The 17,869-nt window shown below is 37.4% G+C and overlaps 1 long non-coding RNA gene across 1 annotated transcript; it reads left to right on the forward strand.

Moving 5' to 3' along the window:
* The first annotated feature begins 1,426 nt into the window (after positions 1 to 1,426).
* On the forward strand, positions 1,427 to 8,235 carry LOC106932209 (uncharacterized). The gene is made up of 3 exons (XR_015761608.1): positions 1,427 to 1,715; positions 1,805 to 1,872; positions 7,877 to 8,235. It is a non-coding gene; the product is annotated as an uncharacterized LOC106932209 (long non-coding RNA).
* Positions 8,236 to 17,869: the final 9,634 nt, after the last annotated feature.

Raw genomic sequence — 17,869 nt, forward strand, 5'->3', positions numbered from 1 at the left:
AACTCATCCTTTTATCTTTAGTTGCATTGATTGCTGCGACAGTTTTGTCCTAAAAACCCCTCAAACCTCCCGCTGCAGCTGATCCAGAACGCTGCTGCTGGGTTCTGACTAAACCCTGGAAGATGGAGCACATCACCCAGACTTTAAAATACTGCTGGTAGTTTACAAATCAGTGAAGCTGCTGGTGTCGTATCGACCCTCCACACCTCTCAGGTCTTCTTATTCTGGTTCTGCTCTGCATCTAGAACCAGAATCACAAGTAGAAGCCATGAATAAACTGGCAAAAACAACTCTGGAAAACATTTTCAGTCGCTCTGTTCAACACTCCCATCCCTCTCTTCCAACGTTCATCCTGGTCGATACCGGAACGATGCAGATATTAATATCAGAAATGTTTTTCTTCACATTTAAATATTCATCAAACTCACTGGGTGATTTTTCTGCAGTGCTTTAATTAGGACATTTCCACTGATGATCCAGAGCTTCTCATGCAGCTGGTCTGTAAGCAACATGTTTATTTCTCTGCACACTTCAGAGCCCGGCGGTGAAAACGAGCCGCAGCTCGGCGCCAACCTGTCCAGCTAATTGGCTCACTTCAGCGAACGCCTGTCCTCCGAACGCCCGATTATTAGCTTCTAATCGAGGCCAAACCGATCCACTTCCTCTGTCTCTGCTAGTTTGTCTCCTTTAGCTGTTTGTGTCAGTCATCTGGGCAACGAGTTGAAGCAAACGTTCAGCTTTTTCTACAAAAAAAAAAAAGATATATTTTATTTTTAAGGAATCTGGAGTACTTTGGTCTATTAATAAGGCTTCTTTCTTTCAGTGCAAAAACAAAGTTGCTATGAAAAATACTTAAAATTTATTTTACACAGGAATATGAATTAAATCAATTCTGATTGATTCTTAAGCTGTTTAAACAAACCAACAATTAGAAAACTTTCTTGTTGAAAACAAGTAAAACACAGAAATGAGAAATGATCAAAAATCTTTCACCCATTTTTTCCTTCCACTCAACTTTCTTTCATTTACTTGAATGCATTCAGCTTATTTAGCACAGAGCCTCATTATTCCTGTCTACTTGACTGTCAACTGTAGATTTTTTGTTTAAGAAAAAGTTGGGTGGTTAAGCTAAACTATAGTTGCCTAATTTTAATTTAAGTTACAGCATTTTTTTTATTTCACATTCAATTTTGCTGGGATTATAATTAGATTTTTATGTTTAATCTGAAGAAAAGGCTAAGATAAGAAATTTTTGATAAGCTTTCCAACTTTTCCTAAGGAGTTTTTGCAAAAATATTCCAGCATGAAGTTAAAAACAGTGGAAATGTGGAAATATGTCATTTTGAGTTTTACTTTTCTGAAACGCCAACCTGTAAATGTTTTTGATTATTTGCATTTTTCAGCTGTGTGGCATTACAGTGGCGCACACTCGCTGCTGTGGAGTGGGAGGTGATGTTGACAGGCGGAGCCGTCACGGCGGATATGCGCTTGCGCATTTCTGCGCAATTCCAAACGCGTCTCTCCACCAGCCGGAGCGGCTTGGAGCTCCAAAGCTTCTCCAAACTGCGCGCACGGAGCGGAATTTCTAACCCGGAGAAGTGAACAGATCCACGGATTTTACTGCTATTTAACCAGATCTCAAAGCTGGACTTCATCTTAGCGCACAGGAGGATCAATCAGTGATCAATCAGTGATCAATCAGCGCTGCGCACCTGGTAATTATCACTCAAACTCCGCACCGCTCTCTGCTCCAACTTCATCTTTCTCCAGCGCTTCGCTCTTTGCTGTTTTGTTTTTTTTGCAGAACTTCCCAGCATGAATCAAACCGCGGGAGCCACCAATGCGTACCGCAGATGCTCCAAAGGAGGGAAGGTGAGCGGAACTTTCTGTGACAAGTTTGGATCTGGTCTGAACGCGGCGCTAATTAACGCCCACGCCGCCGCAGCGTGTGGGGGGGAAACATGGCGGAAGCTCAGAGTTGGGGCTTCACGCAGCTTTCGGCTCGGTTTGACATCTGTAATTAATGCGGGCACGAAAAACTGAATTTGGAAACTTTTTGCTGATGAAAACTGAACTTTTATATAAAACTTTTCTTGAAATTTTGTTGATTTTAGCGATGGGGTTTGACAAAATGCGATGTCTGTCACCGGGTTTCTCAATTCTTTTTATATCGTTTTGTAAATGTGACTCATCTGGTTAGTTTGGGCCATTTTTAGCAGGAACGTGAAATGATCTAGTCCTGGTTATTTTTTCCTCTTTATTTACTGTCTCTCGTCCAAACTCGTGTCTTTTTTTTCGGTTTTGTGACCTACATTACTTCTGCTCCTGAGGGGAGAGATGGAGGATGTGGGAGGACACAGAGGGGACAGCATGACAGTCTTTTCCTCAAAGAGGAACAGAACCAGCCTCTTCCTCTACAGATGTGCTTCTGTCAGCATCGGCGCAGATGACGAATGAATGCTTATCATGAGAATACATGACACCTGCAGGGAGCCTCCACTGCAGACCCCTCGCTGGTGGAAATATCGATTTGTGCTGCTGCGAGCATCTAGAGATGATGGAAGAGGTTCTGTTTAGAAAGTCTGCTAAATGACTGGTGGATGGTTTGGATTGAAGTGATGCTGTTGAGGTGTTTAGTGTTCGCTTTGATGAAGACTCAGACTTGTTTTAACAGATTTATAGGGACTTTTGTTTAATGTTTTCTATAATTTCTGCTTTTTTATTGGGATATTCTTATGTTGGTTGTTTTTATAGGCAGTTAAATATTCCCAGAACTTCTCCCCATTTTCTCCAGGAGTGCTCCTATAATCCTGACATTGGGGGCTCAGCCCACTGCAGGCATTTATACCAAATTGGATAAGCTTTTTTTTTTTTTTTTAAAGTTTTGTCTTATTTTTACATTTACAGCTCTAGAAAAAATTAAGAGACCACTTAAACTGATCAGTTTCTCTGATTTGACTCTCGACTCAAACATATATCTATGAACATTGTTTTATTCTATGAGCTACTGACATGTTTCTGACATTTCAAGCAAAAATTTTGTATTTATTAGCAGGAAATGAGAAAAAAGATGCACTTCTTTCAGACCTCAAATAAAGCGATGAAAACAAGTTTATGTTCATTCAGAAATGACAATATTAATGTTTTAGAAATCAGTATTTGGTGGAAAAACCAGGAGATTTTCAATGGGGCTCAGTGCAGTGGCCTCCGTTTATGTTTTGTTGAAATTTTTAATTGTTCAAAATGAAATTAGAAAAGAAATGACTTTAAAACGCAGGCTTCTCAGAGATGAATTACTGGGACACATGCATATTGTTGTTCAGTATTGATGGATTTTCTGTTTAACACAACTCAAAATTATTTGAAGTATTTTTATATATTTCTTCCCTGTTGAGCAAATCTAAAATATTTGAAAGTTCAGCTCAGGAAGCTGAAATATGGATGCAATGCCACTTGATGCAGCCAATCAAGGAGCGGCATTCATTTGTTTCACTTCCTGGATGATTTATGTAGGAGACGGTTTCTGTTCGTATTTATGCATATTAACCTTTTAAGTTTCAAATCTCCTCCTGGATATTGTTGCTTATTTTAATTGTATAAAGTTCTTTAAATGTCCCGTGAGTAAATATTTTTGACCAATTCTCCATAACAACTTTAACATTCAATATCTGGCAGTTATTTAGACATTTACCGTCTATAAACAGTGTTTCATCAGATTAAACTAAAGAAAAACATGCTCCCTGCAGTGGCGGGAGTGAAATTGCTGTAATAACCTGATACTGGCTGGAAAGCTCAACGTCTCCCCTTTCAAAAACTGTTTGAATGTTTCACATAACGCAAAGTATCGCAGAGTTATGGTACTGCAAAGTTGGCTTGTAAAACTGTCATCAGTGACGCCCTTGGCCAATGAGGGTTGAGATACATTTGATGTTTGAACTAGCAATATTATGTTAATTTATAGCACAATAGAGTAACTAGGTTAACTTAGTTAAAATATATATATGACTTAAAAGAAATTTGACTTTAATTTCATGCCTTGAAATTGGCCCTCTGTCTCTTTAAAAATCTTTCTGAAGCTCCGCCTTCAGGAAGTCATCACAACATGGCTCCTCTGTTAACCCTTTAACAAAGTTTTTACTAAGAAGTAGCTCCTATAATGAGCTCAGCAGATGTGCAGTTCCACCAGGTGTTTGCTAATTACTGCTGGCTAGTCTGAAGGAGCTGAATGAGGGTTAATCTGTGAGGCTGAAGCTCAGAAACTGCAGCTCAGAGGAGGAGCTGTCTAGAAGGCGGGGCTACGTCCACCCAGGCGTTTTGCTCAGCTGAATGGTTGCCATGGGGCAACCATTAGCAGGTGCTAAGCCCAGTGCTAAGGGGTAGTCATCCAGCCGGCAGCCATGTTTTTGAGTTAAGAAATGTTTAAAGTTGACAGGAAATAAAAAAACAAAATCACTTAGTAGTTATTCCTAATTGGAAGGCTGGAAGATTAAAACCCAAACACCAACTACAAAGTCTTAAAAAAAGGCAATAATTAAAAATAAATAAACAATGCTAAGCCTGGTGGGGGCACAAGTAAAGCCTGGTGGCCTGCCAGGCTTATAATGCACTGTGGAAACCCCTGATTTCCCAAACATGAAATGCAGAACCACAGCAACTCCCCAGGTGAGGGAATAACATTAAAATTCGATGTAAAGCTCAAAAAAGTGGATTTTGCATAATACTAAAACTTTTAAATGGTTTTAAAGAGGATCTCATGTATTTTCTTTTTGTTTGTTTTGGACCCTAATCCTCATAAATACCATAAGCTTTATTGACCAAAAGTGGTTCAGTTTATTATCTTGGTGCTTTTAAATTGATTTTATTGTAAAACTTAAAGCAATGTGATGCTATCTGCTGAATTCTTTCCTTTTTAGGACACCAATAACATAGAAAAGTTGTATTTCTACCACTAAGCTGCACATATTGGAGAAAATAGTGAAACTAACTATTTTTACTATTTTTACCCCAAAAATATGGACATTTTGGGGGGGGGGGTAAGATATGATTTAAATTAAATTTCCTTTGGGATTAATTGGATAAATGCACATTTATAGGTAAAACTCTGGTGTTTCAGCTTCAGTAAAATCAAATATTAACGTCTTAAGCTATATTCTAATAATGAATTAATGTGTTTTAGGTATATTTCCTTACATTTAGAGTTTTAGGACATGTTTCTGAACATTTAGCTCGTTTTGTTGCTGCTGGTGTTTTTCCCTCTGCTTTTGTTTTTATTCCCAGCAGGTTGACTTTATTATCCATGTAATATTTATGGTGTCCTTTCTCTCCCAGCTTGTTTCTAATTCCGGTTCGTTTCATCTCATCTTTCCCACCGACGACGTGTGAGGAAAAATAGACAAAGCGGCTCTCCAGACAGCAGTTTCTGTTCCAGCCACAATAATCCGCAGCATCAAACTCTTTTATTGTTGCTCTTTTTTTTTTTTTTTTTTGTAATTGTGCCCATTTTTAAAGCTTTGGAGAATGAGAACATTTCTCTTTTGATGAGCATTTGTTTTTGTCTTTGGGTTTGCAGTCGTGTTGAGACGCTGTGTTGTGAATTGTTGGCTCGGCTCGGGTCTGTGTGTTGGACCGGATGAGCCTCCGACGGTCACGGCTGTCCGCTCCAGACGGCAGCCTGACAGGTTCATAAACACCTGAGAGGAAAAGAGAGCAACTGGGCTGCTTCTCTAGATTATTTTCGGATACTTGAGAAATCTATTTGACAGCGTGGAGAAATAAGACTTAGGTGAAGCTTTTGGAAGCAGCGTTGTTGCTGCTGTAGGATATTTGTAACGGAGAGCGCACTGGGATCAACCAGACAATAAACCAGAGCAAGAGTAGCAACATATTTTTATTCTAGTAGTTATCAAGAGTAAAAATATTTTGCAAAAAGTCGACTCAAGTGCTGAGTAACTGATCACAGTACCATTTAAAATTTACAAAATATAAAGTTTTGGTATTTTAAGGATGAAAATGAGAATAATTCATGTATAAGTAATGAAAATGACTAAATCTGTCAAAAAAACTCTTTCCAAATGAGTTTCTTTCAATAAAAACTTGTGAAACTTTAAATCCAGAAACTTTACTCAAGTAAGAATAAAAAGTAGCCGTCCAAGAAATTACTTTAGTAGAATTAAAAAAAGAAGTATTTGGTAAAAAGTCGACTCAAGTAACTGATCAAATTATCAATCATTTGATATTTAAAACTACAAAATAAGACAGACCAATTATAAAGTTATATAAATGTCAGTTTGGTCCTTAAAATACCAAAATCTTCACATAAGTAACAAAAAAACAACAATCAGGCAAAATTATTTTTCTCCAAATTGTTTTATTCAATTAAAAACTTACCTATATTTAATAATTATTCACTTAAAACAAGCTACTATATCTTATTTAAAAGGTACTTGTGGGCAAAAATTGTATTAAAGTAAGAGTAGGACTACTTCAACATACATTTACACAAGTAAAAAATAGCCATCCAAGAAATTAAGAATAAAATAGTATTTGGTAAAAAATGTACTCAAGTACCGAGTAACTAATCAAATTATCAATCATTTAATATTTAAAAACTACATAATCAGATGGACTAAAATATAAAGTTAAGTGGAAATTTTGGTATTTTATGGATGAAAATGAAAATAATTTGTATAAGTTGCAAAAAAATAACAATCAGGCAAAATAAAATGTTTCCAAATTGGTTTTTATCTATAAAAAGCTTATTGATGAACTTTAATAAAAGCTGCAGGTGTTTGTCTGTCTGGTGAATTTTGGTTAAAACACGTTTGTTCTTTCATTCAGTGGGTAAAAAATCCAGAAAATTTACTCAAGAAGAGAAGAAATACTTTATAATAAAATGACTAAAGTAGATGTAAGAGCACAGCGTAGTAACATTTCTTCTAAAAGTAATTTTATTTTTCCAAAAGTTACTTAAGTAACTAACTAGTTACAACCCAACTCTACCTTAAGGTACAGATTCAGTTATCCTGACTTTAATGTTATTTTAATTTTGAATATTTCAAACATGATGGCAGTATAAATGTAATGTTCAAGTTCATATTTTTTGTCTTCAAGTTCTGAGACAATCAATTGGAATAATCAACTAAATTAATAATCGACTAATTGAGTGCAGACTTGGAAAAAAAGGGAAATTTTCTGAGGGAAAAACGAAATAAGAGCCAAAACTGTACAATATTTATACACATTCTGCATTTAAGATAAAGTTCTAAAAATGGTTTAGTTTTAGATTCACTTATACTCAAATTAAGCACTTTTTGCTATTTAATTGCTTAATGCAAAAAACAATAATTGTTGCATTTTACGTAATGTATAAATGTTTTATTTAAAAATGAATTGAATGTATTTCTGATGTATAAAAGTCAATTTTATTTTATTTCCCCATCTGCTATATTTCAGTGTTTTTACTTTTATTTCTACTTTTAATAATTTCAATTGTTTTAAATTCAAATTTTATTCATCCTTTGCTCTGCACTTTTGTGGAGGCTGCTGCTCTTAAATGAGCTCTGCTCGGCAACGACCTTTTAAAACTTCAAGGTCTTTTTCACATCCAGTTTCCAAACTTAAACGAGAAGAGATCCTGACTTATCAGCTTTTCATTAATACGATTCAATATGAGGAATGAATGGATGGAGGAAAGAAAATCCTTCATCCTGTCAATATATAATCTAATATATTGAGATCGTTTGGGTTTATACTTTTTAGATGGCTTCTTCTGTTAAACTCCGTATTAAGGCAGAGAAGTGGTGAAATATTTATGCTGAAAGTGAGAAAACAAATGAATAAAACAAGCCAATCTTCTCAGTTTTTCTCTGATTGTCAGGCGGGATGCGGCGGTAAAAGGTCGCCTGTTGAATCGTCTGACGCCTTCCTGGGAGGATCTGCAGATGTTCCTGAGAGAATCGGCCCTTTTTGCAGCTGCTGATGTATAAACATGTTTTTCCTTCTCTCGCGCAAAATGTACACAAACCAGGAGTTTGAGTCGGATCGTCTCCCTGCTGGCTGACCTGATGACTCACTGCAAACTCTGATGATTATGTTTTTCCTTACTGTAATTTCATGAGCTTCCTGGTTGCCGTTATTACTCAGAATTAATTTTCTGTTTCTAAACTATGCAGTTTAAGAGTCTTGTATGATGGATTAAAGTGTGGATTCAATTAAATATATTTCATTATTATGAAATGTTGACATTATGTGACTGTTGACATTATGTGACTGGCATAATATGCCAGTGGAAGTCATAAAGTACGATCCCGTGCATTAAATTACACTTTAAGAGGTTTTAAAACAGTTAATTTGTGCTTGAATTGAGCTTGTTTACAAATTTGAACCAACAGTGCATTGCTATTTCAGGAAGTGGAAAAGTTTTAAAAAGTGATTTTAATTTTACTTAAAGAACAAAAAAATTAACAATTTTACTGATTTTTAAATGAATACACCTGATATCCGCATGGACCAAAACCATTCATAAATAACTGTTTTAATAGTTCAAACACCAAATACACCTTAATATGTGTTAATGCAAACAGAGGAAACATATTTTGATCTACAGCAGAAGCTAACGTCACTGGTCTATGGGTTCAACCAATCAGCGAAAAGGAAAAGGCACGTAGAAGGCGGGCTCTCTTCTGATAGGTGTATATGGGTGCGTTCACTCTGCAGCCTGAAGTGACCCAATTCCGATTTTTTTGACGTAATGCAACCTGTATCCAATCTTTTCATGGCAGTGTGAACAGCACAGGTCGGATTCTTTTTCAAATGTGACCCAAATCCGATACGTATCCGATTCAAATGCGTCCTAACATCCAGGTCTCATTCATCCGAACTAAATGTCACTGATTCTCAACACATCTCACTATTCTGCGTCCTGATAAGCGCAAGTGGGAAGAAAAACAACCATGACGGACTATATGAGGATTAAGTTGTTAATATGCTGCTCTGGTTGGACAACAACTTCAAATATGTAAGCTAAGCTCCACCGTTTGCCTCCATGTTTACTTCCGCAAACACTGAGCACTTCTTTTTATGGCAGTTGGCAGAACACTTAGAATGCTGACGCTATTGCGCCCTCTACTGCACATGTGGGACACTTTCAGGTCGTTTGCCCCTTCACACTGCAGAAAGCATACAGGTTGCATTTACTGGCAGTGTGACCAGCCCCGGCAAAAAAAATCTGAATTGGGTCACTTCAAGCTGCAGTGTGAACGCACCCTATGAGGTTTATGTAGGTTGCCCAGTCAGAGTTGACTCATGGTTGCTAAAAACGTTACAAGACCTGACCGACTGATGTAATAGGTGTAAAATATTGAATAAAATGTTGTGCTACACGACTGGCTTTATTTTCACTCTCACGTTTAACTTTATGACACACAAAAGTTAAACGTGTGTCATAACACACGTTTAACTTACCATTAGCTGTTGAATGGATCGCCCATATTGTCTCCAAGTGTATTCTGGGTAAAGCTTGTCACCAGCTGTCCACCAACGTCATCATCAGTTGCATGGCAACAAAATGCTCTAGCAAACTAGCTAGAGCATTTTTACGGACTAAGTTAACACGAGTGGAGCTTCATATAAGCATAAAAGTGGAGCGGCAAAGCAAAAAGGAAGGAAAAAGAGAGCAAGGAAACTGGACGCATATTTTGTTCGTCGTCTTGGAGATGAACCGGACTTTTTGTTGGCAGCGATTCAGGCCCGCCAAAACTGCCCACCCAGCCAGGGAGAGGGGCTAGTTACAGGTAGCAACTCTAACATTATTCACAATGTGTGAGTTAATTGACTGATTATGAATTGTAACGGCCCAACCGCCTAGCTTATATCCCCTTTTTTCTCTCTCAGCTGTGATGTCTGGGACTGAAGGATGAGTTATAGTCTGAGCCAAGACAGCTGAATGGCGTTTATAGTTGAGGCTTAAGTTAGAACCGCCTGCAAGACATCTACCAGATCGTCCAGTTTGTGTGAACGGCTGTTGCGTACCTGGTCCAACGCGTCAACAACAAACTTCCAGACTCAGATGAAATTGATAAAATGTCAAAATGATCCAATCGCTATCCGTGGTGCTGAACTGCTGGTGTACCAGGAAATACTCTCATTAATGACTGACAGGTCTTCAGCGAAGCCCTGATCTCTTGCTAGCTGTGTGTCATTTGACCAGAACATAGGGAATTACGAAAATAAATTTGATAAGTGGAATTTAATAGTTTTGCGGTAGGATGACTTGGTTTTTCAGCTGTATCAAAATTAGAGTATTTCACAAAACTGCAATGGAATCACTTTTTTCGCATCACCAGTCATGATCAACATCCGGCTGTTACTACTGCTGGAAATGACGAAGACGACAACAGGAAGTACTTGGAGGATAAACTTATTGCGTGACTTTAATTGGATTTCTGATTTAATGGAAACACTGCCATTGTGATATTGAGTTTTTTCGACATTAGGAGAAGATTGAGAAAGTTTTGCGCACATTTTTAATGGAAACTTGACTACTGGTGATGCTGTGGTCAGATTTGATAAACTGGTGAAGTCTCAATGAAGTTTTTGAAGGTGAAGTAATGTTATTCTACAAATTTAGATCGTATGTCATTGAGTTAATCAAGGTAGTGTTTTGTTCAATTTTTAACTAAATTACTGTCTACATATTATGTGTCCCTTTCTTCTTCTTTTTTTTTTTTTTTTTTACGATTGTTGTTCTTCCCAGCATTTTTGGGCCCTATACTTCCACACAGATTAACTTTCATCGATTGATTAAATAGAGCCAATAAACAACTTTATTTATCCCAAAAAGGGAAATTCAGTTCACACCTGTATGGTCTACATGACAAAAAGAATAGAAAAAAAATACAATCTCATGCAGGCATTTCAGGATCAAAACAAATTCTGTCAGTTCAAGAAACATTAAAAGACTCTTGTGAAATTCATAAGAGACAAAAAAACAAAAAACGAAAACAAAACGGGCTCCTTGGCTACTCACAACTACAATTTAGAAAACGAATGTTTTCTGTGAGGAGCAACTTAAAGTTTTGGGGTTCCAGAGTAAAGGGGGTTGAATGTCTGGCATAATTTTTAAAATACATCTTTCTTCCAATTTTCAACTGTACACCACTTTGTGTTGGTGTATCTTAGTCAAACACGTTGCAATTTGATTAAATGACAAAACACTATTAAATGTAATAAATTTAATACGTATTGAAAGTTTTACGGTGTTTTGAAAGCAGGAATTGGGTTTAGAGATAAGATGACATCTGGTAACCAGTAGAGGGCAGTGTTGCACTGTAGGGAAGTCAGCGCTGAGAATCCAACAATCACAACAACACTGCCATGTTTTTTTTGTTTATATTTATCTTACAGCATCTCTACTCGTCTGGATCAGATTTACAATCTGTTTCTAATTCTAATCTGGTAAATATTTAAATATTTGGCTCATTCTTTCTAAAATAAGCATTTTTTCCAAATGATTTTGCTGCAAATTTAGAGGTATAAATGGTATTTCTCGGTTTTATATAACCCGTTGCCTCTCCTGGATCATTCCACAGTATAACCTTCCCTCCGTCTGTGTCTCCAGTTCCTGCTGCTTCCTTTTCTTTTCTTTTTTCCCCTCTCTCCTCTTGGTCACAGCAGGATAGTTTGATTATCTTGGCCCCTGACAGCCCTGCGGTACTGCATGTGCACACTAAGTCCCAATTAGCTCCCTCCGGTTTCAGAACGTTTGCAACGTTGCTAATCTCTGCATCAGCAAAAGCCAAGAAAATCCCCCCGTGATCGCCCTGCGATCGTTTTTGATTTACAGATTCATGATGAGAATATGAAAGTTTCATTTCGGTCCCTCTTACCTGATTGTGCAAACGTTTTAAGCTACCCCTTAGTTCATCACATTTCACTCCCAATCAGTTTAAAAGTATTTACACTCCTTTAAGTTTTTTTATTGTCACATTCAAGCAGAGCCGGCCCAATACATAAGCGAGTTAAGAGGCTGCTTAGGTCCCCCAGACCACCAGAGGGCCCCCCAAGTGCACCAAGCTAGCATAACCTATATTTAAAATAACATTAAATAATGCTAACTAAATGATATTACACATGGACAAACAATTTCCATATTGTTTTTTGTAGTTGTACAACAAAAAGGATTTTGAGATGCAGAGTGGTGTTTAAGTGCATCATATTTTATTTGAAAGTAGCACCAGCTGGTAATTTTTTTTACAGAAAACAAGTAGGATATGAAAATGTGAAAAGAAAAATAGAAAAAGTAAATTTTTTTGTTTGCTACTTTTATTAGGTTAAAATCAATTAACATAACACTGGTATGATGTAAATTAATTACAAATGATGCTATTGACAACAGGTAGGATACGGTTGAAGAACTCATAAGTGTTTTATATCGGTTGATATCGACAATTACTGCCAAACTGGTGGCATGACCTTTTCTGTTTTATCCAGTTTTCACTCCATGCCATTGTTTTTTATTTTTAAGCATTTATGAGGTGAAACCTGAAACTGCTGCTGCACCAGTTACTAAGCAGGTTGTTGCTAGGTAACCAAAGAAGGAGCGTTACTAGGTAACCAAAGAGTGAGTTATTTGATTCCACCAATCTTGCTTAGCTGTTGAGCAGATAGTCTTTCGTCTGCCTACATCTCCCAGAATGCTGTGCGGTTCTGGCTCGGAGTTCAGTGAAAATGTACATTATATTTAACATTCTATCAGATATTTAATATAATGTAAAACTATTGTTTTGTATTGGGCCTTTGTAGATGGAGTACATTTTTGTCAAACTAAGATTTTCTAGAAAAAACAAGGAGACTTTGGAGCTCCAATAGTTGAAAATCTGCAAGGAAAACCTCAGATTTTGAAATTAATCTCAGAAATTTTCAAGGAATTTTCTAGAATATGAAAAACCAAACATTAGTAAAACTTCAAACTCAGAAATTTCCTAATTTTTTGCTAGAAAATGCCAGACTAATCTAAAAATTTCTGAGTTTTTTGTCAGAAATGCCACAGTTCTGTTCAGCTGAATTCACCCACATATTTTAATTTAATTTCTCTTTGGGATTAATAAAGTATTTTTCAATATAAATATGCAGCATAGATCTTTGTTTCAAAATGCTCAGTCATTTGTTTCACCAACTAGCAGCAACACATCCATTAATCATATTTCTGTTGACATATTTTTCTTAGACATTGCAGAATCCAAGTAATTATTATTATTATTATTATTATTATTATGGTACTCGTTTCTTGGTTTCATGAGACGCGTAGCTGCAAGGACTGTCGATGTTTTTAAAATGTTTAAATGCTACTTGGTTTTTATACCTCTTAATATTTATATTTTAAAATGTTTACTGTTAAGTGATCAGAAAGGAAACTGAGTTTACACGCTTTTGGATCGACTGGACTCTTTAATTACCGCGGCTTTGTTGGGCCACTGCAGGCCAAACACGAATGCAAATTTGCTGAGTATTGATCTCGGCTCTCATTGAACCTGACTCTGCATTGTAATGCACAGTTAACACTCCGTTCTTCTCTGGGCTGTATGGAGATTGATTTAGCCTTTTCTTGCCCTATTTTTTTATTTTTTTTGCCTTCTTGGTGAAATAGGAAGAGCGTTTCTGCCTCAATCATCTCTGCTCTTTGATTTCCGTTGCACTCGTCCTCATAAACTCCTTCCTCTCGTTCCCCAGATGCAGCCACGCCATCGGATTTGTCATTCGCGTGTTGATGGTGCTTTTTCATGCTGCTCTCAAACACAGTCAGTGATGAGATGAGATGTCCAGAGTGTGAACATAAAAAAAACAAACAAATATACTGAGTTCATATGGGGGAAGTTGTTTATGGAGTAGTTGGAGAAATAAAACTCGAAGCTACAGCTACCTCTGTGGAATGAATAATGCAACACAGAATATGGATTTTTTATTATTATTTCAACAACGGGAGATGAAATGTGTTTACTTCCTAAACATGTTTGTTCTAATTCTGCTGCTGCATTCCTGTTTACGGCGTACTCAAAAACTGTACTCAAGTAAGAGTACTTCAACATATTTTAACTCAAGTAAAAGTAAAAAGTAGCCAAGAAATTACGCAAGAGTAAAAAGAGTGTTTGGTAACAAAAAGTCTAGTAAAGTTCTGAGTAACTGATCAAATTATCAATCATTTAATATTTAAAAATTACACCATCAGACAGAACAAAATATAAAGTTTAGTGGAAATTTTGGTATTTTAAAGGACCAAAATGACAAAAAATAACAAAATCAGAATAAAGCGTGTCATCATACAATAAAATCAGTTTCTTTCAATAAAAAAACTTATTAAACTTTAACCAAAGCTGCAGGTGTGTGTCTGTTTATGGTGAGTTTTTGGTTAAAACGTGTTTATTTTTCATTCAGTGGGTAGAAAATCCAGAACTTTTACTCAATTAAAAGTAGAGATACTTTATAATAAAATGACTCAAGTAAAGGTAAAAAGTACAGCATCGTAAAATAATACTCAAGGTAATTTTTCCCCCAAATAGTTACTTGAGTAAATGTAGTCACTATGAAACTCTGCCTGTTTGTGTGTTCAACACTGCAAAAACACAAAATCTTACCAAGTATTTTGGTCCAGTTTCTAGTGCTTTCCTTGAAATGAGACAAACTGACTTAAAAGTGACTTTTCAGCAAGATGGAGGCTTGTTTTAAGTGAATAATCCCTTAATATTGATGAAAGAAATCTAGTTCTATTGGCAGATTAACTTATAACATGGGAAAAATGTCATGCAAGTTAAATAATCTGCCAATGGAGCTAATTTTTTTAAATCAATGTTAAGGAATTATTGAATTAAAACAGGCCTCTAACTTGCTGAAAAGTTACTTCAGTTAGTTTCTTATTTCAAGTTAGATACTTGAAGCTAGACCAGAAACACTTGGTAAGATTTTGTGTTTTTGCAGTGTAACTTCTGCAGCAGCTCCTACTATAAAGAGGAAATCCTGCAGGAAATAGGAGCTTCAGAGGGAAAACAGAACATGCAAACATATCCTTCCTTCCTTACGCACAAACAGAAACAAAACACCGCCGTGTTTCTGCGTTGCTTCTGGGCGATGATTGACACCGTGGGGAGTGAAACCGTACGAGTCACCGGGACCTACCGGGCCGCTTTCCAGCGAGTGTCGGCTCGGCAAAACGCCAGCCGGGTCGTGACAGCCCATCTGGCGCCTTGTCGCAGGCAGTCAACACGGCCCCCGATGGGACAAACGACGCCTCGGCGGTAAACGACGGCGGCAGCAGATCGGAAGATAGACACTCGAGCCGGATCTGAAATCACGAACATGTCCAGCAGGCGTCCCCAGAGGCTCTGATGCCCATCAAGCTCCCAAAGTGGCTCCTCCAGGCTGAGGCGCATTCAATGGACACTTTTACTGCTTTTACTGCCGTCTACTGAAATGAATCCTAAATAAAAGTGGAGGTTGGGGAAAATACGTGAAGGAGCTTAAATCTGCTGGGTGATGGAAGTCCTGTTCATCCATGCAAGAATCCTACATCTGACTCAGGGGTGTCCAAAGTGTGGCCCGAGGGCTGTTTGCGGGCTTTGAAGTGATTTTGGCGGCCCTTGATCAGAATTCAAGCGTAGCCTTAATTTGGTTTTTCAATTTAAAATCTTAAAAAAGAAAATGTAAGGTGTGACAAAATTTGTTGTAAAAACATTCTCGCTTAATAAACCTTTCAAAATAATAAAGCAAGAGTGAACCAAAGAGAGAAAAAATTAAGAATAATGTGATCAACCTGAAAACAATTTGGATTCAAAAAAATGAATATGGCACAATTAAAGCCTGGCGGCCCGCCAGGCTTATAATACACTGTGGCAAACCCTGATCAAATTATCAGCACAAAAAAGTAGTCTATATGATTTTCTGCTGATTTATTCTTATTGACCTGATGAAATTTGATCTGAAGACTCAAACATTGTTTCCTACAAGCACATCGGATGGATGTGAGGCATCGATCGGTGGTTTAGGTGGAACTGTACAGAATAATTGCCAGTTTTTGCTTTCATAAGTTTTCGTTCCAGTATCGTGAGACGGCCTTTGTAGCGCCACCGCTCTGCGCCGCGGCGACTCGGCCGTGACTTTACACCATGTTTTCCAAGCCCCGTCCTTGTATCCACCATTCCAGGCTGCAGCCTTTATTGAAATGTATTGTTTGGCCCTGCTGTGTGGAGGCGATTTCATTGACTCATCACCCAGCGCTGCCGCATGAGCGATCCCGCACGCCGTCCCGTGTCCTCGGATCCCTGACAGCTTAGAGGAAGTTATATGTGCTGCTAACGCTGCCGGAGCTTTACAGACGGGACGCGCACCAAGGCGGCTGACGGTGAACATGCACGGGTTGAACATAAACAACGGTTTTATTGTGTCTTCGGCCCCTGAGCGAGCAGATCGATGCTTAGTTAATCCTCAGGAGGCAGGAAACGCAGATCGGATCTGATGCAGACGGATAAAGAGCAGAGGGACAACGCAGGGTAGTAACTAGTCACATCTACTCAGTGACTGGAGTAACTCAGTTACTTTTAGGAGTATTTTTACTACGCTGTACTTTTGAGTCATTTTATTACTCTATTTTTACCTGAGTAAAATTTCTGGATTTTCTTCCCACTGAATGAAAAACAAACATGATTTAACCAAAACTTCACCAGCCACAGACACACAGTTTTTATAAAAAGTTTATAAGGTTTTATTGAAACAAACTGATTAGAAAACATTTTATTTTCAATGATTTTATTTTTTGTTATATGAATTATTGTCAATTTCGTCTTTAAAAGACCAAATTTTCAGCTATATTTTAGTTCGTCTGATATAATTTTAAATTATTAAAAGGTTGATAATTTCATCAGTTACTCAGGACGTGAGTAGACTTTTTACCAAATACTTCTTTACTGTTGAGTAATTTCTTGGATGGCTATTTTTTACTTCAGCAGAAATATGTTGAAACAATGCTACTTTTACTTGAGTCCAGTTTTCTCTGAATGCAGAATACCGTCAGCCAGCATTGAGTCTGAAAGATGGAGGAACAATGAAGACATTTTAGCAAGAGCCGTCACTAAAGTGCAACAAAAGCATGACGCTTTCTAAGCGTTTGACTGTTTAACCTCACATTACTGCTTGTTTGTATTACTCTCGTTTAATGAGCTTGAGCCCCCAGAGACGATGCAATCTAAAATCCGCAGCAAGCTGTGTGCAGCAGCTGAAAGTGGGACAAATGAGCAGGTGTGTTGTCCAGAAACAGTCCAGTCAGCGCTGTCGCTCTGGGTAACCTGGTTTGTTGTGTGGAGGATGAGTGCAGTCTGTTGCGTGATGATCCTCAGGGAAAACTCAGTTAACATCATTAATTCGTCTCTTAATATAAAAGTTAATGTTTTGTGTCCATTGTGGCACAGATTCTGCAGTTTAAGACTTGAGAAATGAAGACTTGATGTTTGAGTTTGTTTGGCATAAGCATACTTTTTCTAAAAGACAAAAGCTGTGTTTTCACTGATTGCTCAATTTCACATTTTTAAAATTCATTTGCTTAATTCAAACACAACAGTTTCAAAAAGTCTTGTTTTTTGGTAAGTTATGGTACTTGTATGGGTTTTCTTTTGCACTTTTTCAGCATCACACCAGTCACATGATCAAAGACGAAGCAAACAGGAAGTACTTGGAGAGTCATGGGGATGTTTTTTTTCACGTCTGATTTTAATTGCATTTATTTTTTTAATGGAAGCACAGCATTTACAAATTGTGTTTTTTAGACATGAGTGGAACATTGACATTTATAATAGAAACGCAGCTACTACTGACAACTATTGGTTTT

The sequence above is a fragment of the Poecilia mexicana genome, unplaced genomic scaffold (assembly GCF_051168715.1).
Source record: "Poecilia mexicana isolate PSO_F unplaced genomic scaffold, ASM5116871v1 scaffold_20, whole genome shotgun sequence".
Lineage (NCBI taxonomy): Eukaryota > Metazoa > Chordata > Actinopteri > Cyprinodontiformes > Poeciliidae > Poecilia > Poecilia mexicana.